Source organism: Drosophila busckii, chromosome 2L, assembly GCF_011750605.1.
Source record: "Drosophila busckii strain San Diego stock center, stock number 13000-0081.31 chromosome 2L, ASM1175060v1, whole genome shotgun sequence".
In the NCBI taxonomy this organism is placed as follows: Eukaryota; Metazoa; Arthropoda; class Insecta; order Diptera; family Drosophilidae; genus Drosophila; species Drosophila busckii.
In genome coordinates, this window is record NC_046604.1 from 16286228 (window position 1) to 16303175 (window position 16948).

Here is a 16948-nt window from a genome sequence, read left to right on the forward strand (position 1 = left end):
CCTTATATGCATAAGTATTGCATACTTTACGGCCCTTATTTGCATAGACCTTTGCTCTTCTTTATATTCTTCATTAAAGAACTCTTTGATTTCGTATACCCCACATAAGTTGAGTCTACAAGCGATATATCGTTTATTTCAAACACACAAGGCACGCCTCGTAGCTGGCCAAACTGCTTTGTAGTTTGCTTTCTTGTTGTCTTCACTGTTTTGTTTTATTTTTTACAACATGCATATTTATGAGTCTCGCTGTGGGGATCAGCGCTTTTCACCTGACATGCGCGTAATTTAGAGGATGTGAGTCAAATAGCTTAATTGTCAGCACAAATGGAACTACAGCATACGTTTATCATAAACTTAAAGCAAATAGTCTACGTAGATTAGGCTGTTGAACTACTTGGCGTATGCTTAATTTCATTAAATCATAAAAATGAAGTGGCACACTTTAATAAATTCAACTAATATTTATATAGCTTGTTATTATGTTAACAACACTTTTGTGTTTTATACAAAAAGCCATTTTTGTTTAAAATTTATTGCATTTGTCAAGCTGCCACACCCAAAATAAAAATATTTTCTAGCTACCAATATTTTTATGCTTGATTTATGGCACGTCAGCTTGGTATGAATCAATTGCTGCACTATATTATTTAAATGTTTATAACAAGACATTCAGTTCGTTGCTATTGTTGCTATTTTTAAAGACTTCATTACAAAAGTTATAAAATTTGCTTAGTGCCTGTTGTTTGGGTAAGTGATTTATTTATTATAAACAATATTAGCGCGCGTATAAACAAAAAGCGAAATGCTTAAAGTGCAAGTACAGCCAACTGGCTAGTGAGCATACAGCGAGGGTTGCATTTAAAGTTTTAGCTTAGCTTGCAAATTAATTTTAGGCAATGACAAATTAAAACAAAAATTTTCTTTTAATTATTTAGCGTACACTTTAAGCCAATTATACTTTTAAAGCTGCTCTCGCGCTCAAATCTTAAGTGAACAGTGGCGCATATTGATATCAAAATGCACGCTATATATATATATATTTGTATTGTCAAATCAAATAACACACGCAAAGCTTAAGGGATCTGTTGTCTGACTCCTCCCTGCGCCGCCACCCACCGAGTTGAGGTTAGTTTGAGCTTGTTGTGGGGTGGGGCAGAGACACGACCACGATACATGATGTTGCTATTATATTTATTTTGTTTGCATTCAGCGACATTGGCGGCATTGATAAGCAGCAACAGTTTATATATTTATATATATATATGCATGTAAACGAGCAAGTTTATGTAATTATATATTTTTTGACGCAATCGAAAGGTTGTTGGGGCGGCAACGATAAACAACACAACAATAAAAAACGCACGCACGTTAATTTATTTATTTAGTTTATATGCTGTGCATAATTAAATAAAAGGAAATGCTAGAGCGGAAATGTAACAACTTGTTAATGTAAATACATTTTTTTTATATATTTTTTATTTAATTTATGCTTGCAGCTTAACTTTCTATACAAGAATTGCTTTTTGAATTGCGCGCGTTCTACTGAAAAAGCTGCTGAGCTTATTCAGCAAAAGCTTTAAACGCTGAGCACGTTATCAGTTTAATATATCGATAAACTATATAAAATAAAATTTTAAAAAATATTTTGTTATGCTAAATAATATTATTAATTATTAACTGCAGCTTTAATTATTTTAGTTGCTTTTGCTTGCTTTATAAATATTTAAAAACAATTTAATGCAACAGCTGTTTGATCAGCAAATTCAGCAGCCCACAAACTGTTGCTCTTAATTTACGCTCTCTTAAATTGCGCGCGCTCTCACTCTCTCTTTTGCTGTAGCACACTAAACGTAAACAAGGCAATGCCAATTGTAAACTTTTGAAAAGAAAATAAAGATCAACAATAACAAAAGTAACAAAAACTTGCCAATTCGACATGAATTTGATATGCGGCTTGAACGACTTTAAAGTTAGGAGCGATAAAGGGGGCGAGGAAATGGCAAGACTTGAATAACTTATGACAATGCGAAAACGTGTTGGCTTTAATGGAAATAAAAAAGGGGCGCGACTGTATTACGTGAAGTTTCGAGTTTGACTAATTGCATATAAAGAATGTAAAGAAAATTTGTGTTTAAAGTTAAATACTAGCTAGTTGTTATTGTATAAATAAATGCAAATGTCAAACAAATTATTATTTTAGAAATTTTTGTATCAACTAGTTAAATGAATTTCTTAATTTGGCAAATTGTTTGCTGATTATGCAAATTGTTGCTGATAATCGTTAATAAATCGAACAAAACGTTTTGCTTTTGTTATCAACTATTGAATTTACATAAAGAAATTTGAAACTAAGAATTTAGCACATTAAACTAACTAGCGCCTCATAATTAGTAGTTTAACTTGGAGTTTGTTTAAACTCTTAACTTAACTATTTTTAAGTCTAGCGGTAAATTGCTAGACAACTGCTGTTATACAATTATACACTTCGATTAGCTTTATTTGCCTTTGTTTGTTCTTCTGCTGTGCTTTTGTTAATGTTAGTGCAATTTGAAGAGCTGCGCAGTTGTGTAAAATTACGACGCGTCGCAAAAAAAAAAAAAAAGAAAATAATTTTATGGCATACTGTCAGCTATTTATTTTATTTTGCATTTACTTTATTTTCTGTTCTGTATATAAATTTTTCCGCATTTGTTGTTGTGTTCTGTTTGTTTGCTAAACTTTTATGACAAAAACGTCTAAAAATAGTCAGCGGCGCCGACAAGCGGGACCTTTGTGTGTGGAGTATAAAGAATACAATATAGACAGTGAAGACTCGCTAAAGCGCACAGAAAGTACAAGACTTTACTTTAAATAAGTATAAATTAAAAGATAGCTAACTGTAGTTATTGTTATTTAATGCAAGGGCTCAATTTTTAAGACTTCATTAGTTATTCAGACACTTTAAGAGAGAGCGACAGGCGTGTGGGGTAAAGAGCGCCACGCGAGGTGAAGAGCGCAGCGGGGTCGACTTAAGGGCGCTTCAAAAAAAATGGCGATTGTCGCAATCGCAACAAATCGTAGGCGTTATGAGCCTTACATAAATAAATAAATATTTATTTATTAACAGACACGTAAACAGCAGTAAGCTTACATTTGTAGTTTTGTGTAATAAATCATGGCCAGGCCACAGCAGTAAACAATAATTGCATATTAATACTCACATTTTGACAAGCTGTTGAAAAATCCGAAATAAAAAGTCAACTGTTTAAGGTTTGCTGGCACACAAACACACACACGTACGTACGCACACACGCACACACTCCCACAGCGACAGACAGATAATTGCTCTCTTTTTAAGGCGGCGCGCGCGCTCTCACTCTCACTGTTGGCTGCGCAGCCGGCTTTTGCTTTTACTGCTGCTTCCCACTTGTTGCTTTTTATTTTTATTTATAAGTATTTTTGTTTGTGTGTTTTAATGCACTTGTTATTCTTATTCTCCACAGGAAGCACAAAATTAAGGCGCAACACACACCATGCAGTCAGTCAATCAGTTTAGTCCGTCACTCAATCTCTATAGTTCAACTGCACTTTGGAACTTTAATGTGACAATATTATGCTTTGTTGTTGTTGCTGTATTTGTATGTGTGTGTGTGAATTGTATTAAAATGAAGCTGGGCAACTTGCTATTAAAGTATTGCAAAGAGCGTAAAATTTTTGTTGGCTCTGCCTTGTTATCACCTGAGCGTCGCGTGCGCGTGCTCTCGCTCTCTCGCTCACACACTCGCACTCACTCTCTTTGCTTTTTTTACGCTCACGCTCAACTTAACTTGAACAACAATATTGTGTGCTAAAAATAGCAACGCGCGGGCAGCAGAAATAACAAAAAATATTTCTTTTTGTGTGTGGCAAACTACAAAAGCAAAAATGAGAAAAAAAAGAGCTGTGTGTGTGTGTGTGTGCGTGTAAAGCTAACATAAAATGGAAAAACGCTTTTGGAAAATGCGACGCAGAATTTTTACAGCTGGCCCAGCTGGGCTGCGTGGGAGTAAAAACAAAAACTGCATGCATGTGCGAGCGAGATGGCTAGCTTTTATACAAAGCAAGCTTTGATTGATGTACAAGACGCAGCTTGAAAACTATGAAAAGCAAATGTCGCATGCGTCATGTAAAGCAAAAAAGCGAAAGAAAGAAACACACACACACACACAAAAAGCGCATAAGAAGGAGTGTGGAGAGGCGAAAACACGAAAATGAAATCAAATTGCCAGCGATTTGTTAGACGCGTTTAATTAATGCATGAATAAATGCGCTAACGAAATATTTAGTTTATTAATTTTCCACTATAAATTAAAACACATGCGCTGCTGCGGCTGCTTGCTGTTGTTGTTGTTGTTTTTGTTGTCTTTAACTAAACTAATAACAACAACAACAACTTGTTCTAGCGCTCTCTCCCTCTCTCGTGCTCTTTTACGCTTGCGAGGCTGTCAAGTGCATTTTTCACTTGTCGCTGATTTTTTTTTCTTTCTTGTTTTTGGTTTCATTTCTATGTATTAATTTAGCTGCTGGCTAACAAAAAACACTTGTTTTATGCTTAATTACTGCAACAATTACATTTAGCAATTGAGACTAACTGCACATGTGTATTAAAGAACACCCAAAACGTTAAAATTTTTTATTTTTACGCGAACACGCTTCCACGCTTGCGACGATCTTCAAACTAACTGTGCGACTAAAAAAAAATACAAGTGAGCGCGCGCGCGGAGAACTTTTAGTCATAAGCGTAGTCATGTGTTATGTAGAGGGTCTCCACATATATATAGTGCCCCATCATCACAACTGGCTGCGCCTCTGCTTTTAGTTGAGTAAGGCGCACAACGCAAACGAGAGAGACTTTTGGGCTTAGCGCCGAGTGCGTGCTTCAGTTTGCACGAATATTGGCACGACATCAAGAATTTCTGTTGTCCACTGTTTAATAATTTATAGCGTAGCGCTGATTTGTGTCGCTCACGACTCATCGCTATGTGTTTTGCGCGCTCTTTTTTCTCGCCTTCTTCTTGTTCGCTCTTTGCAACTCTCTCTTGAGTTGCGCGCGCTTAATGCTTACAATGTAAATCTTTTCTAAATTGTCTTTAAATATCAAAAGTTCAATGAAAATGAAATTGTAAAAGGTAAACAATGATATATTTATGTTATTTGTGTAATTTTAATTAACTAGAGCGCTTTAAATTGCTATAAAACACTAATATAAAAGATTTAAGAAAATTTGAGAGAATTTGCCAGAAATGTCCGGTCATTTTATACTAAAAAGCACGTAGGTTGTTGAATTTTGCAATTTTCAACAACAGCGCAAAAATTCTTGCAGAATTCCTATAAATTATAAAAAATAGGTCAAGTTCATCTATGTATGCATATAGAAACGGCACAAATCTGTGAATACTTAATTGAACCACAAATATCTGGAAAATGTCTATATTTACCGACTTCAATTATAGACCTACCAGACATAACAAATTGTGACCCCCGCAAAAGATTCGCAAAATAAGTTTAATTAATTGTCGGCGTTGGAAGAGCAACAACAATAACTGTACATATGCGAATATGCGGTCTACGTTGGCATACTCTGGCAAAAAGCTGATAAATATGTATTTCCTGGTTCTGGAAGTATTTCAAGTTCATTTGATTTATCATAAAAGAAAAGACAAATGAAAAAAAGAAAACGTTAAACAATAAGTGTGAAATGGAAAAAAAAGGCGTGAAATATCAAGCAAACAATGATTAGGGCTGCCACAAGTGTGCCAACAGCAGCGCCATCTACAGCCATGCAATGAAAGTTTAAATTTCAACAGTAAAGACAAAAACCTAACAAGAGCAGCTTGTGATATATTTCCCTGTGTTATGGCCATTTTTATTACAAAAGTAGGGGTGGTAACCAAATTAAAGGTAAATTTACAGCAATAAAAATTAATAATCAAATTAATTTTAATATTAATCAATTTTTTCAAAATTATTTATTATAAAAGTTCATTTATGATATTAAACTCAAACAGCAAAATACTGGTTATTGATTTTGCAGCCCTGGCAATAAGTAAAGAGGCGTATCTAACTGTATACGCATTCTCTCTCGCTCACACCAGTGGCAGTAGTGTGAGCCAGTAGCATGTGCTGGCGAGCGAGCAAGAAAGAGCGTGAGTAAGAGAGGGAGTAAGTAAGTGTATAGCGGTGAGGCAAGCAATGCGGGGGCAACAAAAGTTGATTAGATGGATTTCGTTTGGTTTTTGTGTTTTTAATCACACACCAATTTCATTTATTAAATCTTCGCATCAGCATTTCATTTTTCGTATTTTCTTCTGGGCTTTCTGCCACTCGCTCTCACACGCTATCACTCGCTCGCTCCCACTCTCTTTCGTTTGCTCGCTTACACTTATTGCTAGCGACGGCTTTTTGTTGCTTTGTAGCCTTTTTGGCTTTTGCTTTTCTCTTTTTCGCACACTTTTGTTTATTATTTTTGCTGTTTGTGTAACTTTTGTTTGTGTGTTGTTGTTGTTTTTCGGTTTTTTGTTGGGCTCTGCTCTCGCTCATTGTCACGAGCAATTTGAGCTGCCGCCCCTTGCTCTGCCTGGCCGCCCATCCATCTGCAAACTTTTTACAAAATGAAATTGTTTTCGTATTAACAATTTCATTAAAATTAAATTACTTTTATTATTACGACTCGAATGACGTTGCGCTGTGTTTCTCATTGCTGTTTATTATTTATCATGCTTGCTGTTGTTGTTGTTCGTTTCGTTATTCGTTTGTGCGTTACATTTGTCTAGCTATGCGCCATTTAATTTGCTTGCGTAGCGTTTTCATTTCTTTTACCCTCTCTCTCTTCTATGCCCACACTCTTAGCTTTATATCGTGACAGCTTGCTCTCACTCTTTTGTTTTCTTAGCTGTCAAACAAATTAATTGCGCTCTTAATTGATTTTGTGGGCCAAACGTTGCGTATAATATTATTAGGTTAGAAAGAGATAGCGCATGCTGTGGGAACTATGGAAATTTTTTATGTAGATCATTTAAGAGAGCGATATTAATAGAAATTGCATAAGTTTGTAAGCAATTAATAATTAAGAGCGCATTTTGAACTATTGGTAAACGCATGTACTACTTTAAATGATTGAAATGAAAATAAAAATGGCTTTTTTTATTTAACAAGCAATTTGACATAATGTGCTTTTAGCTCTTTTAGCATTCGTCGCTTTAGCGTAATGCTGTTTAGACGTTTATTTTATTAGGCCTTTTATGCCGTGACGCAAGCAGCGCGTAAGAGCGAGAAAGAGAGTGAGACTGCGAGTGCTCTCAGTGAAATTATGCGCTTGGCCATAAAAAAAAGGCCAAGTGGCCAACGAAATGGATCGCCACAAAAGCTGGGGCTTACCTACAAATTGAGGCCTAAACGCGGCAGCAGCAGCAAAAAAATATATAACAATTTTGATGGCGCCAATAAATTTATTTTCATGCCAAGCAAATGTCGCGCCATAAATAAACTGATATATATATAGAGCAGGGGGCGTGGCTATGGGGCTCAATAAAAGTGACTTGCTGAGTGGCAACCGCAATGTAATTTAGCTACAACTTGGCTAAAAGAAGTTAATAACATTTTGCGCACAAAACTTCTGCAAAACGAGTGTGGGGAGGCGGGAGGGTGGTGGGTTGAGGGGTACGCTACTATAGGCTATTCATTTAATGCTGCGCCATTTTGGTTTGGGCCAAAATTTATAACCGTAATTGAGCTGCCTGCGCCAGCAACGGGCGCCTACCTACCCAAACGATTACGCAAGGGGGTGGTGGGTTGGACTTGACTGCTGCTGGCCACGTAAAATGCATTAACTGCCAGCGCTGCTCTCTCGCCTGGTCCAAGTCCAAGGCACTTTGCAATTTGGTCGTTTCTTTTTTTTTTTTTTTTTCGAAAAATAAGCAATTTGTAAATTGAAAATGGGGAGGCGTGGGGCGTGATGGGCGTGCGGTAGGCGTGTTTGCAACTGTGGCTGCCGCTGCTTGCGACACGAAACGCGGAAGCATGAAATTAATTATTTGCCATTAAGGCTAAGTAGATGATATAAAAAGTGGCAACCAAGCATGCTTTGGCTAACGGGATAGGGGGGGTTTGGGTGGCAGCGGGTTGGACTTGGGCTTCGACTTGGTCTTGGGGGTTGCGTCTACATTTCGCAAGGCAATTTAGACAGTCAAGTGCCCATATAAATTACATAAATTTACCACCCAGCGCTCCAAAAACGCACAAAGTGCAAACTGCCGCTCTCTCACTCTATCTATCTATCTATCTCTCTCTTTCTTGCCTTATTTGCCAGCTAACATCATTCAACATTTTGCGCTTAATAAACGCTTTTCACTGGCCAAGCTGCAAATTGTAGAACAGTTTGTGCTTTTGTTGTTGTTGTTGTTGCTTCGTTTTTGGGCAACTGTTTGCTGTGGCTATTACTCGAGCTAGGCGCTCCATTTAGCTGCCCAGTTGCTCATTTTGTGGAACTACTAGCTATATTTATTGAGTTTTTAGGGTTTTAAATGCTAAGCTATACAAAAAATCAACTGAAATGCGAAAAAATTGGGTGAAATTTCAAAATTTTGAGAAGTACTTTAGTAGAAGCGCCTAAAAATATGTAACAAGTCGAAAAGAATATGAAATAAATCATATTATCAATATATAAATGCTATTTTATTTATATATTGTTTCAATAATTGAATTTGTCGCTTAAAAGCAGTAAAAAAGTAAGAAAAATTATTCAAAACTAATATAATTAAATATTTAAAAGAATATGAATTCAAACAAAAGTATAGACATTTTCAATCATATCATATCCTTTAAATAGAATAATGCTATTTAATTTATTTTTGATTTTAATACTTAATTTTGTCGACTAGAAGCAGTAAAATAGGTAATAAAAGTATTCAAAATTAATTTAAATATTTAAAGAAATTAATTTAACTGAAAAATATTTTATTAAGAATTAGCTACATAATAAAAATTATTATTTATGCAGCAAACTATTAATTGCTTATTAGCCGTATAGAATATAAAACTTAACATAAAATAATTAACTTATATTTCAAATATAAAAATTTAAGTTTTGAATATTTCCAAATTTTGCTTTACATGTACAAAATTATATATATGATTAAGATTTATATTTAGAATAAGCTACATAATAATTATTATTATTAATAGAGAAAATCATATAATATTTGCTTAAATATTATATAGGATGCAATATTCAAATTCAAAAATAATTATTTAATGTTTCAAATACAAAAAACTTAAATTCTGTTTATCAAAATTTTCTTAAAATAATATATAAGCTACGTAATAATAATTGTTATTGATGGCCATGTAATAATATTTTTTAGATATAGAATATAAGATTGTTTTCTTAAAATTTTCCATTTCACGCCATAACACTTCAGCTAATGCAATTTTATAGCTAAGAAGCGGCTTACCATCTAACAAATTGAGCCAAAATTCAAACCCCAACTGCTTTTTTTAGATGCAATCTAACAACTGCAATTGCATTTCTTTTTTTTTTATCACACGCTGCAAGTGAAAAATCTAGTAAAAAGTCAACAACGCCCAACACCCACTGAAGCCACAGAAAAAAATTGAGAAAAAATAGTAAAAAGAGTAAAAAGCAGAGCAAAGGCGCCCAAGGAGCTCAAGCCAGCGCCTGAGCTGAGGCAAATCTATTATTAAGCAGGTAATTCCACTAAAACCAAGAGAAAAATGAGGCAGGCAAATAAAATGATATAAAATGAGATAAAGTGAAACAAAGCGAATGAATGAAATGAAATACTAATAGAACTAAAACGCAAACTAATGGCAGGGAACAAAGGAGAAGAAGAACAGGAAGAGGAGAAGCTTACGATAGACAAACTCATAAATCAGCGCGCCAATTTGTGAGGCTGACAGGCAGGCAAGAAAGAAGAAGAAGAAGAAGCAGAACGTAAGAGGAAGAGAGTGTCGTGGGAGTCAAAAGACTAGAGGGAGCAGAGCCAAGCACAAATAGTTTTTGTGTGCGAGCAAAAACGCCCAAAAAGTCAAGTCAGGTGGATGAGCAGGGGGGAGAAGTGAAGGGCAGGACAGCACAAGGCAAGCAAATTCATTTGGTAATTGTGGCCAACGACCCAATCGCAAACAATAATAAATGGATCAGCAGTCGGGGAGCAACATGGCGAACAATAGAGAAAGAGAGCAAGAGCGGAAGAGAGCGAGCGTGCGAGCGAGCGAGCGAGAGCACTTGGGAGTGTAAGTAGGATGCCTATAATGCATGATAATAAATTAACTGAAATTCACTTACGTATAGAAAGTTTTTGTTATTTTGTATTTGGGTGCGCTTGCTGCTGCTTGCGTCGCTGTCGACGTCGCTGCTGTGTAGCAAATTAATAAAAATAAATTGAGTTGTCAAAAATGATATGCCAAATAAATTCCAACGCTGAGTAATCGCTTTTAGTCAGCAGCAGCAGCAGCGTCAGCAGCGACGGCAGCAGCAGCAGCAACAATAGTAAGGCGTTGGACCACCCAAAGCACAATGAAAACCACACTCACACTCTTACGTTTGCACGCTCTTGCTCTCACTCTCTCACTCTCTCTCTCACCCACTTAACAGCGCAGCATAACGATGAAAATCCAATTTAAGGCTGCCTCAGCCAAAGTGAGCTCTCACTCACACACACACACATGCACGCACGCACACGCTGCGCGCTCTCTGCCGCACTCTCTTGCCATAAACTGTAATAAAATAAAGTAGCCTGGCCCGTGTGGGGAAATTAGCCCTGGCAGGCTATGCTTAAAATTCAATTTCACATTCGCAAGACAGCAGCACCAGCAGCAGCAGCAACAACAACAAAATGAGAAAATTTTCTTTTGCCTGCAGAGCAGCTCAACAATAGTTGCTATGCGCTGTCTCTTTTTTGCGCCTGCGCTTGCTGCAAATAACGGGAAATATGCTAGCACTAAGTGGGCGGCGCTTGCAACCCCCACAATGCCCGCGCTGCGGCCATCTTGTTGCGCCAGCAGCGACGCCGACAGCAGCAGCAGCAGCATCAATAACAGAAACAACAACGCAGCTACGTCAACGGCGCTCAGATCATTCGCTAACAAACGTTACACGCGTTCGGTACTCTTAAGCTCACAGCCGCTCTCTTGCTCACCAGTGCACATATGACAAATTGCTCGTTGCTATAAAAAAACTACGTCAACTCAGGCTGCGGAACATTGACAAAACAAATTTTGTGTTTCAACGCGTCGGTTGCTCTAATTGCACGTGTGTGTGTGTGTTCTCTCTCGACTCTATAAACAACTTTTTGTGCTAAATTTGTGCTTTGATTGAGTGAGAAAGTTAGCAAACTTTTCTTCTACACCTGCTTGAGCGACTATCACACGTGTGTTCGTTTGACTTCAAAGTTTTTGCAACGCCTTTTAAACACCACAGCGAGAACTTTTTGGCTTTTGTTATCCTTCAGTGCAGTCAGCGCTAAGGCCAAAGGATTGTTTTTCTCTGCCACGCTTGAAGTATTTCTGTCAAAATTTTCACGGACGGCAATAAGGTAAGTTCACTAAATTGTATTAGACAAGTATTTTGAAGTGTTTAGAGTGCACTTAGCTGAGTTAGTGGGTTTAACTAAAAAAGCTGTTGAGGCTTAGTTTGATTTAAGATTTATTTGAAAATAGCAATTTTAATTCTAAACTAATTTGTTGCTTATAGAAAATGAAACGTTTAAACAAATTGAGCCTCTGATTTTATTGCTGAATAGCAAATATTTTATTTATTAAATTAGCTGCACAATATTGAGGCTTTCAAACAATTTGAATTCAAAATTAATGTATTAATTTCAAATATTTTGTGCTTACTAAAAATATAGCGGTTTACTTTCTAGAGATCTATAGTTGCTAGAGACAAAGATCAACAATGCTTAGAATTGAGTTTGATATATATTCTAGAAGTTTTGAAATATATTGAGTGCCTTTACAAATCCTTTTATATATCTAAAATTTATAGAAACAGCGTCGAGTAAATAAATGAGTTTATTTTAAAAATTTAGTGTTTTTTAAAAATATAGCGGCTTATTTTCTAGAGATTTATAGATCAACAAACGTGCGTATTGAGGTTGAGAAATATTCTAGAGGTTTTGAAATATAGTAAGTGCCCTAAAAAATTCTTTCAATGGCTCTAAAGTTTATGGAAACAAACTCGAGTAAATAAATTAATTTATTTTAAATATTTCGCACTTTCTAAAAATATAATGGCTTACTTGCTAGTGATATATAGACTAAAGAAACAGAGATCAGTAACGAATTGAGCTTGAGTATCAAATAAAAATTATAAATTATAGAAGAAAAGCAAATACGATTTTATTTTTGAAGTTTTTGAAACTAGTTAACTAATTAAATGTTATATATATATGTAAAAATATTACAAAAATATAAATATAACCTATATAGTTTATATAAACTGATAGATGGATTAGATTAGATTCGATATTTTATATAATAATTCAAGTTGGGCAGTAAACATTTGAAGCTTATGCTGTTTGCTTTTATCGCTTATTAGATCTTTATGCTATACTTAAGCGACCCTCACACACACACACACATAAGCACAACATCCTCAGCTTTCAAATTGAAGGCACAAACAATTTTTGAGCATAACTTATTTAGACGTTTTTAATTTGCATTAAAAAATTTCTTAATGAGCTGCGAGCTGTGATAAGAATCTGCGCTCAAGTGTTCGCTGTGTGTGTGTGTGTGTGTGTATGTTGTGGAAGTGTGTGTAAGGCACACCAAAAGTGTTTGTGTTGATGCCTCAACTGTGAGAAATCGCACGAAAATTTTGTGTACAACACTTGAGAACAAAAAAAGGATTTCAAGTGGCAGCGCAAAACTTTTTTTTGCTTTACAAATTTGCAGTTCAACACTCTCGAGCTTAATTGAGCGCAGACCCCAAAGTTGATCACTCCCAAATGCAGTTTGAATAATTGATGATAATTAAAAAGAGTGCCTGTGGCTTGCCCTTGCTCCAGAGAGAGAGAGACAGAGCGAGACTCGAGACTGCAGCAAAATCAATGGCCAATAATTTGCCAAACGAATCCCGAACGCGCCAACAAATTAAAAAGCCAGCCAAGTGGGGTGTGGGGGCGAAGCGCATAAAGCAGATAAAAAGTAAAGACGAAATAAAAAAAAAAAAACGTTGCAAATTGAATTGATCAACCGCAAATTAATTGGCCGCCATGCAAACGCCATGCGCAGCACCCCCACCCCCTACCCTTAGGGGTAAATGCAACTCCAATTGAAGTCGTCGCTGCGCATTGCATTCAACTCAATTAGCCAACTGCCACCGCTCAATGCCTTTGGTGGCGGGTTGGGGGGGGGGACAAAATACAATTTTCGCATATTTAAATTAGCAAATAGAATTATCGTTTTGTACAAATGTCTATTGGGCAATAGTTGTAGGTTAGTTTGAACTGTTTATTGATTGCTTGATTGAATTGACCAACCAAATTGAAAACATTTTCGTTTTCGTCTCTTTTATTTGAACTAGGGCAATTGGCTTAACTGATGAACACACACACACACAAATTTCAATTGAATTCAAATTTGATGTGGAAATGGCGCACAAAAATAGTCAAAATATATATTTTTTAGTATTAGTTTACGAATTTGATTAGCTGTGTGTTAAAAATAGGCGCGTTATTTTGATATAACAAATTGTTGTTAGATTCGGTTTGGGCTTATATTGATATATATATTCTATATAATAAACTAAAAAGTGTATAATTATATTAATATTATAAGCAAGTATTAGATATATATTATAAGAAAGTATTAGAATTAAAAAATTAATAAGCAAGTAATGTTAAATGCTGACGTATACGTAATATTTGATTTGCTTGCTATTTACTTTTTATTTTGTTGAAACAAGTTTTAAGATAATAAAGCTTAAAGTCAATATATATTGCTATTATTATTATTTTTTTTTAATTATGGCATTTAACTCTTACTTTATTTTTGAAATACTTTTTTTTAATGAAATACTTTAAGTAATGTATGAAAAATAGTTAAATACCAAAGAATTATACTAAAAAAGTTAAAAAAGGGCTTTAAGGTTTTTTATTTGTACAAAAGGTTCAAAAAGATTTTTATTTATAAACTACAATATATTAAAAAAAAATAAATCGAGTAATTTATTTTTACAAAAGATACAAAATTTGATATGATTTATTTATGAAATATGTTTATAATATATTTTAAAGTTAAATCAAAAAAGTTTAAAAATATTTAAACAAAATGGATTAATGTATTTTATTCATAATTTTATAGAAATATTAAAAAGTTAAATTAAACTAGTGGAAAAAAATAATTATTGTATTTTATTTTTGCAAAAGATTCAAAATTTGATAAGAATATTTTTATTTACGAAATATTAAGAAGTTAAATTAAATTGGTTAAAAAAAGGAATATTGTATTTCATTTTATACAAAAGATACATAATTTTGTGAGATGTTTTTTATTTATGAAATAAATTATTAAATTAAAAAGAATTAAGTCGTTATTAAAATGTCATAAAAATGAATTCATTGCATATAATTTAGAATAAAATGTTTAAGAAATATTTTTTATAATAGAATATAAGAAACAGCTTTTGTTTTAAATATGAGTGAATAAGTAAAAATATGCCTTTGATAAATTATTCTACATACGCTACAGTCTAAAGCAAACTGCCAGACTCTTTACTCTATAGCTGTTAATCAAGTTGGTAGACCCCCCTATGAGAGATAGAGAGCGAGTGAGGGAGGGAGGCAGGGAGAGTAAGCAACCCGTTGTGTTGTCGTCGTCATCGCATGTTTGTATATCAACATAAATATGAATAAAAGCAATTTGTTTTAATTAAACAGCAAATTCAATCAAAATATTTATAATAAAAACAAAACAGCAGCCGCACGCAATTGTTTGAAATGCAAGCGAGAAATGCAATGCGGGCGCCCCTAAGATACAAAAAAAAAAAAGAGTCGATGGCCCCCCCACTGACGCTTGTGGTGCAATTGCGGGCTGACACTTGAACACGACAATCTAGAGAGGGGGGTGGGGTGTTTGCTGGGCAGACTATAATTCAATTTGCGAAAACAAAATTTTAGCAGCTGCAATTTTTTTTGTTGATAAAATTTATATTTTTGAGCTTAGGCGCGAGCCAATTGACGCAATCAAAATCGCGCACATAACGCGTTTAGTTGTAGGCTAAAAACGGATGCACTTTAGTTTAGTGATAACCTCATCAAAATCCAAAAACACTCGCGTCCAATGCAATAGAGCCAGACGCCCACACAGACAGACAAACGAAACGAAACGAGAAAATTATCGCGCGTTTAGGCTGCAGCTCAGTTTAGTTTTGCAGCGCTTGTTGTTGTTGTTGTTGTGTGGGTGGCAAAACCAATTTTCGCAAATGTGTTTAAGTGCCACTAATGCCAGCGGGATGGGGGCGGGCGGGGCGTGCAGGCGTCCAAACACGCACGTGGCTACGTACTAAGCCTAGTCGAGCGCTCTCGCTCTCTCTCGCTCTCTCTGAGATTTGCTATTGCATTTTTTAGTCTGACGTTATGTCTGTGACTATGACCTTGCCTACATTGAAACATTATATATATATATGTCTACAAATCTGGGTTAGTTGTGGGCTGTTATAAAATGTCAGCGTATTTTTTAGCGCTGATTGAATTAGTGAAGCCCGCTTACCTTCATTTAACGCTTAATTCTTTTAGACAACTATAAGATCGAGCAGTTAAGGCAATCAAAATTGCATAAATGCAGTTACGTAAGATAGTTTATAAATAGATTTTATGCATAGGAAGTAGCGTAAGCTAATGCGCTATGTCTAATATAAAAACTAAGCATACAAAGCCATTTAAATTTAATATAATTTATGAGCTTATTTGCATTACCGGCTTTTGTTTATTAAAAATTAAGATTTGCTATTTGATTTTGGTACTTTTTGAAATAAGGAAAGAAATTATTAAATTAGTATATTGCATTTTTATCAGATAAATCAACTAATAGATATATTTAAATAAAGTAATAATTAAGAAAGTAACTTATATTGAATTTTTAGCAGAGAAATCCACAAATAGATTTATTTAAATAAGTAAATTATTAAATAGGTATTATTATATTAAATTTTTAACAGAAAAATCAATAATTATATTTATATAAAAAAAATAACTTATTAAATGGGTATTTTTCTATTGAATTCTTAGCAGAAAAATCAATTATTAGATTTATATTAATAATGTAAAAATTAAAAATGTATTCTTATATTGAATTTTTAACAGGAAAATCAATTAGATTTATTTAAATAAAGGAGTTATTAAATAATTATTCTTATTTTGAATTTTGATCAGAGTAATCAACTGATTGATGTATTTAAATAAGGAACTTATTAAATAAGTATTCTTAAATTGAATTTTTGTCAGAGAAATTAACAAATAGATTTATTTAAATAAAGTAATAATTAAAAAAATATTCATATATTGTATTTTTAACAGGAAAATCCACAATTAGAGTTATTTTTATTTTTAGGTAGGTTTTATAAATTAATAGGTAATTTTCTTTTGCATTTTTATCATAGAAATCAGTACTTAGATTTATTTACAAATTTTTATGTTAAGCATTGAAAGTGAAATAAGTTTTGAAGGGGATTGTGTAACATTTATATATATGTATGTTAAATATAAAGAGTATATTATATGCTCTTTGTCATTATATAATGTTACGCATAAAGTTTGATTGAATATTTATAATTTATTAAATGGTTAAAGTGCTGGCACTAATATAAAATCGTATATGAAATGCAATTTACTGCTAATTTAATTGCAAAATGTATGCGTACTAATATACAATTTTTTAAAATAAATTTTATTTTAAATTAGTACTT

The 16948-nt window shown here is 34.2% G+C and overlaps 2 protein-coding genes across 3 annotated transcripts in view; one reads left to right on the forward strand and one right to left on the reverse strand.

Annotated features, from left to right (window-relative positions):
* The window catches only part of LOC108607868 (cGMP-dependent protein kinase, isozyme 2 forms cD5/T2), a 34379-nt gene extending 30959 nt beyond the window's left edge, over positions 1-3420 (reverse strand). Inside the window, exon 1 of the mRNA XM_017998957.1 lies at positions 3204-3420. The gene's annotated coding sequence lies outside the window, so the exon portion shown is untranslated. The remainder of the gene's footprint in view (positions 1-3203) is intronic.
* Positions 3421-11165: 7745 nt separating this feature from the next.
* The window catches only part of LOC108597270 (optomotor-blind protein), a 37135-nt gene continuing 31352 nt past the window's right edge, over positions 11166-16948 (forward strand). For both annotated transcript variants that reach the window (XM_017983734.1, XM_017983742.1), the window contains exon 1: positions 11166-11576. The gene's annotated coding sequence lies outside the window, so the exon portion shown is untranslated. The remainder of the gene's footprint in view (positions 11577-16948) is intronic.